At 51.0% G+C, this 16,902-nt stretch overlaps 1 long non-coding RNA gene across 1 annotated transcript; it reads left to right on the forward strand.

Moving 5' to 3' along the window:
• Nucleotides 1-271: 271 nt before the first annotated feature.
• Nucleotides 272-16,450, forward strand: LOC136793938 (uncharacterized). The gene is made up of 3 exons (XR_010840035.1): nt 272-462; nt 1,594-1,691; nt 16,274-16,450. It is a non-coding gene; the product is annotated as an uncharacterized lncRNA (long non-coding RNA).
• Nucleotides 16,451-16,902: the final 452 nt, after the last annotated feature.

A 16,902-nucleotide genomic window follows, 5' to 3' on the forward strand; every position in this document is an offset into this window, starting at 1 on the left:
GAAAGGTAAACATTCATAGTTAACTTCTAACTTCAAGTGTGTTATGGATTTCCCACGTTTAATAGGATAGTAAGCACAGCAGCAACCACCATTTGTGAACATTCACTGTAGACCGTGTGTATCTTTCTGACTTTTTGTGTAGGATTGCAGGGAAAAGGCCTGCGCTGCGGCCACAGTGGGCGGGGCCCTCAGGCCGGGCCGCCCCTCCAGGACCCCCGACGGGGCCCTGAGCTCCTGGCGCCCCGCTCCCTCCCAGGAGGCCTCAGGCAGAGCGGCCCCACCCGCAGCGCCCAGAACGGAGCCCGCGTTTCCTCAGAGCTGGAGCTCCCGGCTCGGGGTCTCTTCCCTCCGCCGTCACGGAGCTGCCCCGGAGCCCGAGGGGAGGGCGGCCTCACTGACGCTGCCGGCTGCGGAGGGGCCCCGGCGGCCGAAGCCGCGACAGTCGTGGGGACGGCGGGCCGGGTAAGTGGGTCCGGTGCCCGGGCGGCCGCGCAAGAGCAGCTTCTGAGGGGAAGCGTTTCGCTGCCACCCGCCGCTGCTGTGCAGAACGAGCGGCCTCGGGGTCTGGTCCCGGGGAACTTCGGCCCCTCCTCTCGGCCCTGCCCTCGGCCTGGCTCGCGGGGCCCGGGGGGCGTGGGGAGAGGGCGGCTGAACGTCCTGAGGGGACACGGGGCGAGGGAGGCGCAGGGTCCGGCCGCAGCGTCAGCGACCCTCCTCCCGACGGCGGGGAAAGCGGCGAAAGTTCCTCCCGAGGCTCCCAGGCCTCTTGTTCAGCCGAGGCCCTGTGCGCCCCTTCCTCCCTGAGCTAAAGCACCGGGGGGGGGGGGGGGGGGAGGGGACAGGGCGGGGGGCTGGCGCAGTTGATGGGGGACGTGAAAAGGTGATTGTCAGCTAAGGAGAACCTGCTCTCCCAGGTTCTACAGGAATGCAGGGCTTTCCTTATGCGAAGATGCCGGAGTCAGGCTCACGAATTCCTTCCTTTGATATGCACCTCAGCTCTCTGGGGCCTGCATCCTGTAATTGCATATCCTGAGTTCCTCAGGGCCTGCCCGCTCACATTGGAGAGGATGACTGTGGCATCTTTTGTTTACTGAGATGGCAAGAAATATTCCATTTCTCACAGGCTTGAGGGGTAGACAGTGAAGAAGCGTCGGAGAGTCTCACTTGGCATGTACTTTGGTTTACATATAGATAATAGTTATACTTACTTAACTGTGCTAATAGAGGCTCTGGAGTACAATCAACTTGTACTACTGCCCTCTATGTATTAATTTCATCAATATCATAAGATAAATGCCTGTAGAATTGACTTAATCCAGTTAAATAGCATAATGATTTTTAAAGGAAACATAATAGAAATATAACAACAAAACCTTTACCACTACAGGCTGGGTCTGGAACAAGGTAAATAAATGTTCCATTGTTAAAATATTGAAAGAGTATTCAATAGAAATATCAAGAAAAATGACAAATAATAAGGGCAGCAGAATGTTGAAATGTTCTATCTTTATCATTAAAGTGGCAGAAAATCATTTATGAGCAGGCACTGGGGCAGAAGATGCCTGATTTTATATCTTTGTCATATTTGTGCAGTTGTTTCAACAAGTAACTTAAAGACACAATGGAAAAGCCAGGAGGTTTGTGCCTGAGATCATGTTGATGTGAAACCCGGGATGGCCGCCTTGTGCCAGGTGAGTTAAGTTTACCTCGCAGGTAGACCCCAGAGCTCCTGAGAAACAAGGGCTGGAATTTTTTTTCTGCGATGAATAGGAGCTGTTGAGTCCAGTTCATTGAGCAAGGAGTAGGTCTTGTCTATTACATATTTGGTTTTTGGAACGGTATCTGTGCTAATTTCAAACTCTTGTTTTATGAAAACCCCCCCTCACCTTTCCCCTGAAGCAGGCATAAGTGTGTTTTCTAAAAGCGTGACTCTGTTCTGTTTTAATTCAGTTCTTTGTAGCCATGTTTACATTCCCTCTATAAGTGATATGTTTTGATAAATTTCTTTTTCTGTGTGACCTTTTTCACTTTGAATTATCGTACCTAAATCCACTCATTATGCTGCTACTAGCCTTATGACATTGATTTCATGGCTGAGTGATATTCCATTGTACATAAGTTTCACAACTTCTGTATCCATTTTTCTCTTTCCTGGGATATGGAACGGGTACCGAAGTCGAGGTTCTTGTAAACAGAGCAGCCCTAAGCTTTGGGGTGCCTGTGTCTTGTTGATTTTTAGTCTTCCCAAGATATACGCCCATGAGTGGAAGTGCCCTATGCTCTGTAGCTCTGTTGTTTAGATGTTTTAGGAAACACCATACACTTTTGTAGAGTGTCTGCGGCAATTTTCATCCCGCCCGTCAGCATAACAAGGTTTCCTGTTTTCCATGGCCTGTCCTGCATTTGTGGTTTTTTACACTTTTTTCAGATGGCCGTTTTGACCGGGGGGAAGTGAGACTTCTTTGTAGTGCTGATTTGCTCTCCCAGCTTGCTTGGTTGGCCAAAACGTGTGTATGCTTTTTTACCTGAATATATTCAGGAAGGAACACATACTCCCTTTTTGGCCAACTGCATCATTGTCCAAGTTCTGCCGCTTTTCATGTGCTTTCAAGGAAACTCCAATCTACCTCTTGAAATCTGTTTCCTGCAATTCTGCCTTGCTTTCAAATCCTCTTCGTTGCCTTAACTCAATGTATTTTTGGATGGTAGTTGTCATTTATCACTGTGCAGGTTTGTGAGTTGCAGTGCCCCTGAGCTCCATGTTTCAACTGCCCTTTTTGTGAGCTGGCCCAGAAAACCACAGCATCGCCTCAGGCCCTATCCTGGTTTCGGGGCTTCAGGCTGAGCCTTTGGTGAATTCTTCTTCGTGATGGGAAATGAGAGTAACATGTGCCCGACCAAACACCTCCAGCGAGTCTCTCATTGGTTCCCCCTTTTCCCGTTCATCCTCGGCACATATTGCAAACTGTTCGAAACAGGAGGTTAAAGGTGCTGATTCTCAAAGTGGGGAGATTGTTAGTAAAGCGGCTGGAATGGTGAACCCGAGCACCAGGAGATGAAAAATGAGGTGCGCTGTCGAAACCTTTCATCATCACACGGTGTATCATCCTCTGGGCTTCCCATGCATCTTTTAGCTGTAGGAAGGTTGCGTTGCACCTGGAGAGTTGGGACCCATGGAATGGGTAGCACACAGTATTACTTTAAAGGGTCTGCATTTGCTCACTCAACCTCACCAATCCTCTCAGTCCCAAGAGTGTCCAACCTTATGTCTCATCCTGCTGTGTGTCTAGGTGTGTTCAATCCATGTTGCATCATAGCCCCTGAGCAAAAGTTATAAGGGTTTTTATGTCTGTCACTGTCTTTTTCTACTATTGTTATATTGGTTACAGCTGATTTTCAACGCTGTTTGTTGCTGTTCTACATCCACTTGATTCACGTAGAAACAGACATCAATAAATTCTTTTTCAGATTCTTAACAGTCGTATAGAATTTTTTCTGGTGACTTGAATGTGCTGAGTGCAGTTCTTTGAGGTTCCGTGTAGGCCTCGTCTATTATCAATTTGGTATTTGGAACGGTATCTTTGCTAATTTCAACCTCCTGGATAATGCCTCACCCCTCCCCACCTTTCCCCTTTGGCAGCCTTATGTGTGTTTTCTACATATTTGACTATGTTTCTGTTTTGTAATTTGTTTCATGTGTAGCCATTGTTGATTCTACCTTTAAGTTATATCTTACGATATGTGTCTTTTTCTTTCTGACTTATGTTACCTAGAATGATCTTACATAACTCCTCCTGAGTTGATGCAACTGGCCTTATTTCATTGATATCCTGGCTGAGTTATATTCCACTCTACATATGTACCACATCTCTTTTATCCATTTTTTCCTTCCAGGTATATTTAGGTTTTATCCAAGTCGAGGCTCTTTTAAACAGAGAGGCGGTAAACGTTGGGGTGCCTGTATCCTGACGATTTTTGTTTTTCCCAAGATATTCGCCCATGAGTGCAAGTGCCCTATGCTCTGTAGCTCACCTGTTTAGATGTTTTAGTAAACACAGTACACTTCTTCAGTGTGCCCGTTGGCAATTTACATTTCCACTATCAGCCTCACAGGGCTCCCTTCACTCCTCGCCCTGTCCTGCATTTCTGGTGTTTACACTTTATGAGGATGGCTCTTCTGACTGATGCGAAGTGTGATACTTTTTGTAGTATTGATTTGCAATGCCCACCTGTTTGGTTGGCTGAAAAGGGTGTATGCCCTTTTCTTGAATATATTCAGGAAAAAAGCATACGCCCTTTTTGGCTAACTGCACCGTTGGCGATGTTCAGCCCCTTTTTTGTGCTTTCATGATGAGTCCTTTTTACCTCTTCAAATCCCTTTCCTGCCATTCTCCCTTGCTTACAATTCCTTTTCGGTGACTTCCCTCAAGACATTTTTCAATGATAGATATTTTCAACTCTGCAGTTTCGTGAATTTTAGTGATCCTGAGTTCCATTTTTCAACTTGTGTTTTTGGGAACTGGCCACAAAACAGTGGGATTTCCTCAAGCCGTATTCTTTTTCCATGGGCAATCTTAGCCTTTGGTCATTTCGTCTTCCTGATTGGAAATGAGAGTGACATGTGCCTGTCCGAACACCTAGGACTTTTCTCTCATTGTTTCTCATCCTTCCGCTTCATCCTCTGGACAGATTCCAAACTGTGCGCAACAGGAGGTTGAAGGTGCTGACATCCCCAAGTGGGGAGATTGTTAGGAAAGACACTGGGGGGGTGAACCCGACTCCGTGGAGATGAGGAGATGAGATGCTTTTTCCAAACTCTTCCCGATCAAATGGTGTACCACCTTCTGGGTGTCAGAGTCATGTTTTAGCTGTAGGAAGGGTCCCGTGCATGGTAAGAGAACACCAGGGATGTTTCCAAATCAGTGTCTCCCTGAACCCTAAACTGGGGAATTTTACGCTATGGCTACACGTATGTTCATTAAGGGCCTTGGGCAGTAGGCAGAGTCCGAACTTAAGATGATTAAAGTCTTCAGGGTCAGAAGCGCTGACCATCGGCCTCCGTTAGGGTACATTGTATCTGTCATTGATAGATGATGTCAATAAAAATATCTATTCGTTTTCAGATTATTCCCGCTTCTAGGTTATTACAAAATATTGAGTGTAGTTCCCTGTGCTGTACAGTAGTTCTGTGTTGATGATCTATTTTATACATAGCAGGGTGTACGTGTTAATCCCAAACTGTTCATTTATCCCTCCCTGCACCTTTCCCCTTTGGTAATAATAAATTATAAGATTTTATGCTTCTCAGAAATGGGGGAGCTGAAAGAGAGGTATCATTTTCAATGGAAAAGCATTCAAAACTATATTGAAGCTTCAGCCAAGATTATTCGATGTACATCCTTGGAAAGAAATCACTTCATTTCTCTAATGTTGACCTGACAAATAAGACAAACCCCTTCACTGAACTTGCCTATACTAAAGTGATGGAAATATCAAATGGAAGTGTTGGAAACATCTTATTTTACCCGAGCCTTATACACGGCTCTAGGTTAATTACAGTTTGGCTCACACATCTGTTCATTGAAGTTACAATGTTCTCAATTTCTGTCACTGATCCTGCAGAGTGGGCCCCAACAAGGGTCCCCTGCCCCGTGTCATTGGAGCCAAGAGAACGAGACTGAGTTTGGTTCAGAAGCAAAGGAAACTTTAGATTCTGATCAGAGAACGGGGAGAGGTGGGAGCGTGCGCTCCCCCGAGGGCTGTGGGCGGGGCTGCTGTGTGGGGATCCCGGCAGCATCAGCGGGACGGAAGGGGCGGAGTCTCGAGGGCCGGGTTGGCTGGAGCTCAGGCTCCATGTCGCGGAGTCTGCATGGGGCCCCGCGAGCTGAGGTGTCGGCCCAGCCATTTTGCACCAGGAAATAGGTTCTGAAGTGCCGGGTGTGGGACCTCTGCATGTGGAAACCTAGGGGCAAGTGAAATTAGACAAAGCACAAAGGAATAAACGTTAGACTTTACTTTATTGCCCGGATTCTATTTTTATCTCCCAGGATTTTTTCATGGGCTCTGCCGGTGACAAACCCCTCCTCTGCCTTTTGTCCCATTCCTCATTGTTGGGGCGCTGAGGGTGCAGATCCCGCTTCTGTAACTGCTTCGTGCTGAGTCGGGAGGCCTCATACCCGGGGGGAGGGGCAGAACTTCTCCCCAGCAGCCTCCAGGTGAGGTTGACTGTCCCCAGGGCTCTTCCCTCACTGCTCGTCCGCCTGAGCCCCAGCATTTGAAGTGTTATAGATTCTAATGACCTTTAAGGGTGCAGGAAAGAGATGCGCAGAGACTCTGGGGTGGCCGGTTTTACCCCGCCCACATTTGTTCGGCCACCTTAGGCAGACGGTTTCTGCCAGCCTAGATGCTCTGACCAGTAGTCTGCGCTTTCTTCAATTAGGCCCCTGAATTAACGTACAAACAGCACCAGGTGTCAGAACCCTGCCTGCTCAACTCCCACACAGTCCAGGGCCGGTGGTGATCCAGACCCATGACGGCCACTGAGTCAACGGCCTTTTCAAGTAGCCAGGAGTGCAGCCGGTCTCATCGGCTGCCGCCTTCACCGCGGTGTCTGTAGGCGTTTCTATGGTGACAGCGTTATTTAGGGTTCCCCCGCCAAGCTTATGAGCTCCGCTCTGGGTGCAGTAAGTCCTGCAAGCAGTAGTCTGCTCTTTTGGGGCACGCTCTTGTTGTTTTCTGAGAGAAGATCCACGTCAAGTGATGGTCACACGGGTCATCATGGGGACCCGTTGCCCCCAGTTGTCCCTCTGGAGGTTGGAGTTGGAGGGCTTCCTCACTCGAGGTCAGTGTGCCCACGGAGCGACGCCTGCAACTTCAGGGCATGGTGGGTGGTTAGGATCACCGCGTGCGGTCCTTTCCCCTTAGGAGGGAGTTGGCCTTGCGGGCTGCGGATTCCAGGTTTTTAGATACCCCCAGTATCTTGGCCGGATGGGGCGGCGGGCCAAGCCCTTGGTGACCGTACTTTCTCCTACCTGGAGGGCATTCTTGCATTGTTCCATTTCAAGAGGTCCCAGTTTTTGCACTAATACTCCAAGGGCGATTCACTTTCTACCCAGAATGTAAAGGTCAAAGGGTTTAGCTAAGTTAGGGAGGTCCAGGGCAAGGGTCTGAATTAACTGCTCTTTCCATTCTTGAAAGACTGCTTCTGGATTCTATTCGAACAGATCATCATCTTTTCCTTTCAATGTTTCCTATAGAGGCCCAGCTATTAGACTGTAGTTAGGGATCCAGATGCAGCAAACCCCGACCTCCCTAGGAACCCTTAAGCTGTCTTCTAGGTTTAGAAGGGGTAAGGCTGCAAATGACTTCTTCCCTTTCCTGGGATGGGCTTCTCCGACCTTCTGTGAGAATGAAGCCCAGGCAGGTCACCTTAGTCTGTGATATTTGAGCCTTTGTCTTGGACACCTTCTATCCTTTATTGGCTAGGTAGTTCAGAGGCCTCCTTAGTAGGGCTGGGGATCAGAATGTCGTCTGCATATTGAAGGAGGGTTCCCTTCTCCAGAGGTAGATCTTTGAGGTTTTAGTTAAGTTTCCCCAAAGGTGGTGCGGGAAGTTTTGAACCCTTGGGGGAGGACGGCCCAGCAGTACTGTCTTCCTTGTATGCTGAGTCCTGCCAGTCACAAGCCAAAATTTCTGTGACCTCTGGGACTAATGGAATACAGAAGAAAGCATCATGTAAGTCTCATACAGAATACTATGTCCTGGGGGATGGTACAATGACCAGCAGGGTGTAGGAATTAGGAACTATTGGATGCATATCCTCAGTGGCTTCACTGACTGTCCCGACATCTTTACCAGTTCCCCAGTAGCCCACGGGGCTCTCGTGGTCAGGCCCCTCGCAGGATATACAGCTCACCTGGGCAGGTACCCAGCAGCCCACGGGGCTCTCGTGGTCAGGCCCCTCCCAGGGTATGGAGCTCACCTGGGCAGGTACCCAGCAGCCCACGGGGCTCTCGTGATCAGGCCCCTCCCAGGATATGGAGCTCACCTGTGCAGCTACCCAGCAGCCCACGGGACTCTCGTGGTCAGGCCCCTCCTTGGATACGGAACACCCTTGTGCAGGTACCACGGCAGGGCTGGGCACACAGGAACCGTGCGCATAGCCCTCATGGCAGAGCACCCCCATCTCACCTGTCACTCAGAGCTGACACAGAGCACCTCAGAGCAGGACTTGAACTAACAAACAGCAGCTCCGACAGGTCTGTGACCCTGGGCTTCACTCTGTGTGGCCTCCCTCCGCCTGGTCTTCCAGAGACTTCCACTGCAGCCGGGGCACCAGGTCTCTGTCTCCACCCACCACCCCTCCTCTCCCTGACTCCTGGGTTCCTTTTATTAGGAGAGGGTCTTCTTGAAGTTGTCTCCCACTCATGGGCCAGATAAAATGGTTAGAAAACAAGCCAGGGCTGCAGCCCCTTGTCTATCCTGACCCTCAGGACCTACACGTGTTCCTTGGAACTGACCGGTGCAGCAAGGTCCATTTTATGCAACTGTGAGCCCCTGAGGGGCGAGGAGTGGCTGACCTGGGCAGTCTGACCCGGCCGGCCAGTCCTCCCCAGGTGTGCCTGGGCTGAGGTCAATATAAACACCGCTCCAGGCAGCAAGAGCCCCTGCAGCTGTGCCTGACGCCATATTCTCTGCCCCATCGGCAGTCTCGGGGCTGGGCTGGTGGGAGGGAGTAGGGCCCACGGCTCTGTGCGTGGCCCGGTGCGAGTGGGGCTCTGGTGGACTTTCTGCAGGAGTTGCCGCGCTGCCACCTGCTAAAGAAGAGGATGTGTCACCCATACCTGCCGCTGGAATTTCTCCCCGGGCAGAGGTGAGGACGGAGAAAAGCGGTGGGGGCCGGGACAGGAGGGGTACATTGGGCAGGGAGATGGAAAGCTTCCAGAAGAGCGCCCGGGGCCAGGACCATGCTGGCTGGCCTGCAGGCCCCAAGTCGGCCTCCGTGCTGGTGTGGCTCCATGGCCCTTCCTCTAGGCTTTCAAGTCCTTGCACACATTCAGGTGTTTTAGCTGGGAAGGGTGGGAACAGTTCAGCAGCAGCTGGCCTGGGGGTCAGCTCATGTTTACTCAGGGACGCCTTGACATGGTCCCCCAGCTTTGCAATGAGGACGTTCCTTGCGGGGGGGCTGCTGGCTGCATGAGAGATGATTCCCCACCTCTGACCAACTTCAGAATTGTTTACCACTGGAGCAAGGGTTTTCCTGATAGGGTTTTCCTCTGTGTAACTAGTGGGTTCTTAATTGGCAGCGTGAATGGTGATATCAGAGGTCCTGAATCAGGATGGAAATACTTATCCCCAACTTGTACAGGCAGGCATAAAAACCTGGGGAGGCCGTGTGCAGCCGGCACCCTTAGGGATTGGCTTCCGACTGACCCCTCAACGTTCTGGTGTCCAGCCACTGCTTTAGAATTTCTGGGGCCCAGTGCTGACTCTAAGGGTTCTGTAACCCAGCCTCTGTTGGTCTTTAATGAGACCCACACTTCCAGGGTCCCACAGAGCAGGGTCCGTGTGACTGTTCTGTGGCTTCTGTAACAAATGACCACAAGCTGGGTGGTTTAAAACAACAGGAATTCATCCTCCCCCAGTCCTGGAGACCAGACATCTGAGATCAAGGTGTTCCAGGATGGACGTCCCTCCAGAGGCTCCAGGATAGGGCTCTTCCTGCCTTTTCCAGCTTTGGGGGGCTCCAGGCATCCCCAGGCTTGCGGCTGCAGCCCTCCTGTCTCTGCCTTCACGTGGCTTCTCCTCTATGTTTGTGTTTCTCCTCTTTTGTCTCATAAGGACTCTCTCAATTGGATTGGGGGCCACGCTAACCCCAGATGGCCTCACCTTGAGACCCTTAACTACATATACAAAGACGCTTTTCCCAGATATGGTCCGGTTCCGGTGTTCTGGGGGGAACATATTTTGGGACCAGCATTCAACCCATTACCTGTGTATAAAATAACCCTAATTTTAGGAGATTACCAAGGTCCCGTATAGATAGCAGCCAGCAGCCATGTGGGTGGGGGTCTGGGGAGAATGAGGACCCTGGAATCACCTGGAAAGGATGAAGTCCTGGCTGCATTAGGTGAGCTCTTCCACCACGGGGCCCGTGGAAACAGCCACTCCACTCTGTCTGTGGAAAGGGACCCAGTGCCGAGTCCAGAAATGGTGATATTGCAAAGCTGGCTCTTCTGGGATGTCATCATCAGTAGCATCATGTAACCAGTAACTACGGGCTTGGAGGAGTCACCCTGTGGCACGTGATGACAGCACTGTCACTTTAGGCTCATCAAGCTTAGAATAGGAATGTTTGAAGGAGAAGAGTTTGGGAGATTGCGAAGCTTGGTTGTTAAGGAAACTGAGCAGGTTTGTCAAGGTAGGTTGTCAAGGAAACTTCTCCCTTAAACTGAAGGCAGGGCGGGGAGAGCTGAAATCCAGGGATCTTTTAAAGGGGCTGCTCTGAAACACCATCACCTGAGAGGTGGTCTCAGCGTGAGCTGGTGTTTGAGAAACGTGTGATGAGATGAAGCCTGACTTTCTGTGACAGCTGGGGAGGGGTTTGTAAAGCAACTTAGCGTTTAAGGCCAAGTTTGTTGCTGGAACATAGTGTCTCCCAAAACTGGGCTGAAGCTCAAGATGTCTCTGTCCCCTTCCTGTGAGAGTCCAGGGCAGGTGGGTGTCAGTTCCCAGGCTCTGCCCCCACTTTGTTTCTCCTCCCTGCTTCCAGGTGAGTGTTTCAACCAGCGGGGTGGGGTGACCACAGGGACATCGTGCCCTCCGTCCTAGGATGCAGGCTGGCCAAGGCCCTCACCACCTCCACCCCTTCCCCTTGGTAACACGAGACACTGTGCCCCAGCTGTAAGGGGTGGGAAGGCTGGGATGTGCAGGGTAGCTGTGCACAGGAAAAAGGGAAATGGGTTCTGATGGGCAGCTGTGCGGCTCTGTTGTGAGGGTCGCCCGGACACTAGCGCACAGATTCTGGGTTCTGTGAAGCTTCGATGCTCTGTGGTTCTGGAAATCCTATAGGAGATGGTCCACAGCAGGTGAAGCTAATGCTCGCAGTGGAGGTGGTGAAGCCAAAGGTCTGCAGTTCAGACTAAAGGTGCCGATGTACATGCAGGACAAAACCATCTCAGGTGAATGGACTTCAGGCACGTTTAACATGAATGCAGTCGTGTTAATGCCTAGCATCTTCTATCTTGTGCCTCCTCAGGGACCCCCTCCTCAGTGCCTGGGGCTCCTGTAACTCACGTACAAGGGGATGGAGAGCGGGGTCTGTCCAGTCTGAGCCCTGAGTTACCCTGTGAGTCTGCTCGGGACCACCGTAACAAATACCACAGACTGCGCAGCTTGAATAACAGGCCTATCTCCCAGTCCTGGATGCTGTCGGAGATCAAGGTGTCTGCACGCTGGCTTCTCCTGAGGCCTCGCTCCTTGGTGCTTAGACAGCCACCTTCTCCCCAGGTCCTCACATGGTCTCCCCCTGTGCCTATCTGTGTCCTAATCTCTTCTTGTAGGACATCAATCCTATTGGATTAGGATCCACCCTAGTGACGTCATTTTTACTTTGATCATCTCTTTAAAAATCCCATCTCCAAATACAGACACATCCTGGGGTCCTGGGGGTTAGGCATTCAGCATGTGGATTTGGGGAGACATGACTGAGCCTATAGCATCCTCCTTAGGAACCAAGTGTGCCTCGGTCCTTCCTTCCCTCAAGTCATACGAGGTGAGCTAATGGCTCAAGGAGAGGCCACTCGTGCAGAGTTTGTGTCCCAGCTGGGGAACCCTTCTCTGCTCTCTTTGATCAGGCAGTGGCAGTGCCAGCCCCCTCCTGAGGTGAGCAGTTCTGGGGTTTCCTGCCGTGTCACCTGGCCTGCTGAGGTGCTCAGTGTCTGGGAACCCAGGAGTCAGCAGCCTAGTGGGGCTGCCGGGGACTCTCAGGGCCTTGGCAGATACCCTAGCGAAAGTGGGGAAACTTTGGGGGATTACAGGAGGGAGAGAGTCACAGTCTCGTTTATGCTTCAGAAAGACCACGTTGGGGTGGGATGTGAGACGCACCGTGGGGCAGGGAGGTTTGTCAGGTCTGATGGAGGAACCAGGCACAAGATCCGGCTTGGGCCAGGGCTGTGGGCGTAGAGGGGAATTAGTGTGGGAACTGGCCACAGACCGTTGTCAAAGTATCGGTTTCCCTGTGCACCGAGGCCGAACAGAAATACGGAGACAGGGGTTTTGGAGGAAGAGACAGATGGCTTTATTTTTCTGCCAGGCAGCAGGGAAGACACAGCTGGCTAGCACCTCAAGAACTGGGCACCCCTCTTTGAGAATCAGGGAAGATTTTATATGTGGGGCTTCCGCAGTCCAGGGTAGAGGATAAGGATCAAAGTAGTGAAGGTCTTGCATTCCTCCTTTCCTTTGCATTATTTCAAAACAGTCATCGCTGGCATCAGGTCGCCGGTAATTGGGGTCCAGCAGACTGGTAATTGCGTCCGTTTGCCTCTGGTTTATTGGCCAGTGACCTTGTTTCTGAAATGAAAAACTAGGGGGTGATTTGTTATGAGGAGCGTATAGAATCTAAGTGCGTTACATAATAAGGTTAGGGAGTGAGAAGCAGGGGCTGTAACACACACAGTGAGGGGTGATGGGTGCCGAAGGTAAATTCCATAGTGTCGGAGTGAGGTTAGCTTTGTAGGGTACAAATCTAGTTACTACAAATGAGTGACAAAGTGAAACAAGGAGTGATGAGCTCTTTCAGGCCAGGTTACGTTTCTTCTCTAGTCTTTTCGCTGTCCCCTTGTTCTCAGGGCAGGGAAACTTCGTTTCTGTTTTTGCTGCAACAAGACTGTGGAGAAGGAGCTGACAGTCACTGGGGCACAAGGCGAGTGGGAGCCTGGGAGGCCCCAGTGTTACCGAACCGAACGTGGGTCCGCTCGCCCGAGGGCAGCAGAACCAGTCTACTGACACCGGGGGTGGTGGAGGAAGGTGCAGCCTGAATTGTCAAAGTGCCGATACAAGGAGGCCAGGTGGCCTGTGCTCTAAAACCCCGAGCTCCCTGAAGGATTTCAGCAAAGCAATTTTCAAGGCCAAGTGAAGGAGGGGGGTCGCAGGGTATGTGATCAGCTGGTGCACAATTCTCTGATTGATGGTGAGGTAACGGGCGGTTAACGTTATAAATTCTTAAGCACCAGGAGCTCCGGGGTTACCTGTTCCTGATCATCAAGTAGTTAATTCCTTCCACTTGGTGGTGGAGGAAGCATGCATCGGGCACTGTTATCCAGGTACTTCAGAGAGGAGCTACAGCAGAGGGTGTGGGGGAGGGGTCTGTCCTGGGAAGGCCCCACAGGGTCCTGCTCGGTTACACCTGGTGCCTGGGCTCAGCAACCTGGGAAGGTGGGGCTGCTCCTGGGTGTGGGGAGCTGCAGGATCCCAGTCCTCTGAAACCCTGCTAAGCCCCCAAGGTGAGATGGGTGTGCAGTGACTGGACGGAGGCGTCTGGCCTGGGAGAGGGGTCCGGGCTGGAAATGTCACTGGAATCATGGCAGGGAGGGAGAGGAAAGGCAAAGTGGGGGCAGATGGGTCACAGCAGACTAATGCAGGTGACTGCGGTCTTGTTGGAAGCAACTCAGAGCCAGAAAGGAGTGGCCGTCAGGGGCTCAGCTCCATTCTCTTGTTCCTTTGTAAAACCACTGTGTCAGAGTTTGAGACGCCGCCAGGAGACGTCTGGGCCCAGTGCTGCCATGGCTTCATCAAAGGGCCCAGGGGGAACACAGAACCACTGCAGGCCCCGCCCATGTCCTCACTGGGAATGAGTCCCATCGGGGCTCCTGGGCTCACAGACTTCAGGGCACCTCTGTCCTCAGGACTGGTCTTCCTCCTTCCTCTCACCTGCTGGTCAGAGGCCCAGGAACCCCCAACCTGGCTCCACCCCCAGGGCCTGGATTCAGAGGCCCAGGAGCCCCCAACTTGGCTCCACCCCCAGAGCCTGGATTCAGAGGCCCAGGAGCCCCAACCTGGCTCCACCCCCAGGGCCTGGATTCAGAGGCCCAGGAATCCCCAAACTGTCTCCATCCCCAGGGCCTAGATTCTGGGACAGCTTAGGGGTAAGCCAGACCCTCACGCTCCTTTATCTGCTTAGGGGTGAGAATGTCTTAAACGCTGCAGTTGACTGATTACGGAGGGCTGAGTGTTTCCAGCAGGTGTGGATGGAAAGATGGGGTGCGAAGTTCCTATGTCTGCAGGGTCTTCCCGGCGTGAAGATCTGTGTGTTCCCCCCGGCCAGTCGGCATCCTCCCAGGAAGCCCAGATCCAGGATTACGAGGGCAGAGGCTCTCCCCTTGCGTACCTGTAAGTTCGCACTCCCACAGCAAGGAGCCTGGCTCCCACCATCTGCCATTTATCTATGCATTGCTCCTTTCCACATTACATGTGCAGAGGTTTCAGAATTGTTAGCTACTACACCCTGGAAAGAACTTCATAAAACAAAGCCCACTGTATATATACGGGCCATTTTGCCTTTAGCCTACAGATTCCATTCATTTCCAAAGGTAACTTAAGTCAGCAGCTTTTACCCCATCCCCTACAGTGAGTTGTTTCCATATATTTCTAATCGTTAGATTCTGTCACATGACGTATTCCATCGTGCAACATCCTACACCCTAAATAACTAAATTTGAGTAGATTATGATTGGCCCCTTGGGCTACACACATCTATGGGCTTAGACAAATGCATAGTGACAGGTATCCATCCTAGAGTATCACATGGACTACTTCAAACCCCCCACCCCATGATCTGCTTATCATCTATGTAGCTTTGCCTTTCCCGGGATGTCATCAATGGGGTCATACTGTGTGCAGCCTGCTCAGGCTGGATTTTTCACTTAGCAGTACACGCTGAAGGTTTATCCATGTCTTTCCATAGGTGGATGGTGCATTCCTTTCTGCTGAGTAGTATTCCACTGCATGTGTATGGGAGGAAAAGCAATTTTCCCTCTACTTTTCTAGGTTCTTGGTTGAGGCCCCCCCCCGCCCCTGTAATAAAAGACAGATTACCAGGAGAAAAGCAGAAGTTTAATAACATGTATACCTTCTGAATAGAGGGGGGATACCACGGAAAACTGAGTCACTCCCCAAACCATCCCCTTCAATACCGTCTTCAGCTAAAAACAGAAAAGATGCTGGGGAAGGGGGGAAGGCCAGTTATGGAAGGTTATCATGCAAAGCACAGTAAACAAGGGTATGGCTGTGTGCACATTTAAGTCAGGACTTCCCCATTGAAAAGAGTTACTTAAGATTTAATTATCCTTCTATTTTTGGTGCAAAGAGGGACATACCCTTATAAATGGAGATTTCTCTATTGTAAATGCCCTTCATAAAACGGCAATCTCAGTTTTCTGAGATTTTTTAAAAAATAAATTTATTATTTTATTTTTGGCTTCATTGGGTCTTCGTTGCTGCGTGCAGTCTTTTCTCTGGGTGTTGGCGAGCAGGGGCTTCTCATTGTGGTGGCTTTTCTTGTCACGGAGCACAGGCTCTAGGCATGCAGGCTTCAGTAGTTGTGGCACACGGGCTCAGTAGTTGTGGCTCGCGGGCTCTAGAGCACAGGCTCAGTAGTTGTGGCGCACAGGCTTAGTTGCTGTGCGGCATGTGGGATCTTCCCGGACCGGGCCTCGAACCTGTGTCCCCTGAATCGGCAGGTGGACTCTTACTCACTGAGCCACCAGGGAAGCCCTATTCTTTTTAAAGCAGACCAATAACCCTTATGCCAGAGAGACATATTTTGAGGTGGCATATCCTACTCGCCTTGACATGGATGTATCCCAATTTGCTTATGCATTCATCTTTTGAAGGATATCCTGATTTCAAGTTTTTAGCCATTATGGAAGTGCTGCTGTGCATAATTGCATCCTTGTTTGCATTTGGACATAGATTTTCAAAGCAGTTGCCTAAATACTGGAAGTATGATTGTTGGATCCCAACGTGAGACTTGTTTAGCTTTGGAAAAAACTGCCAAATTGTCTTACAAAGTGGCTGCACAGGCATCCCCCCAGCTATGAGGGAGAGTTCCTTTTGTTCCTCACACTCTAGCAATTGGTATTGTCATATTTTTGGAGCTTAGCAGTCCCAATTGGTGTGCTATGGTGTCTCATGATTTTAATTTGTAGTTCCCTAATGGTATATGATGTTGAGCTTTCTTCTGTATGACTTTTACTATCTGTAACTTTTTTGCCAGGATGTCTGTTCAGATCACGCTGTTCATGTTCATGCTGGGAGGAGCCCTGTCTCCTCGGGACCTGCTGGGGCTTTGGCTTCAGGAACACGCGGGGCTGAGTCCACGCTGATGGCCGGGCTTCGGTACAACCCGGGGTCAAGTCCACACTAACGGAAACCGGGTCTCCTCAGGACCCGCCGAGGCTTCAGCTCTGGGACACTGGGGGGTCCAGTTCAGGCTGACATGAGCCTGATCTCCTCAGGACCTGCTAGGAGGTGATGCCACTGAGGGAGAAGGTGAGGAAAAGTGGGGAGAAGGTTCCTGTGCAGGGCTGACCGCTGTGGGTGTCTGTCTCCAGAGGACCCAGGAGAGGAAGGGCTTGATGTGGAAAACTGGGTTTTTGGCCCATTTTGTGTGGGGTGTAGACAGTTGAATGTTGTTCTTTGGCGTGTGGTGTCTGGTTTTCCCAGCACCGTTTATTGAGGGGCCTGTCCTTTCCCTGGTGTATGTTCTTGGCTCCTTTCTTGTGAATTAACTGATTACATACCTGTAGGTTGATTCCTGTGCTCTCTGCTTTATTCCTCTGGTCTGTGTGCCTGTTTTTCTGCCAATGCCACAATTTTTGGGGACTAGCTTCATAATGAAGTGTG

Source organism: Kogia breviceps, chromosome 3 (assembly GCF_026419965.1).
Source record: "Kogia breviceps isolate mKogBre1 chromosome 3, mKogBre1 haplotype 1, whole genome shotgun sequence".
Lineage (NCBI taxonomy): Eukaryota > Metazoa > Chordata > Mammalia > Artiodactyla > Physeteridae > Kogia > Kogia breviceps.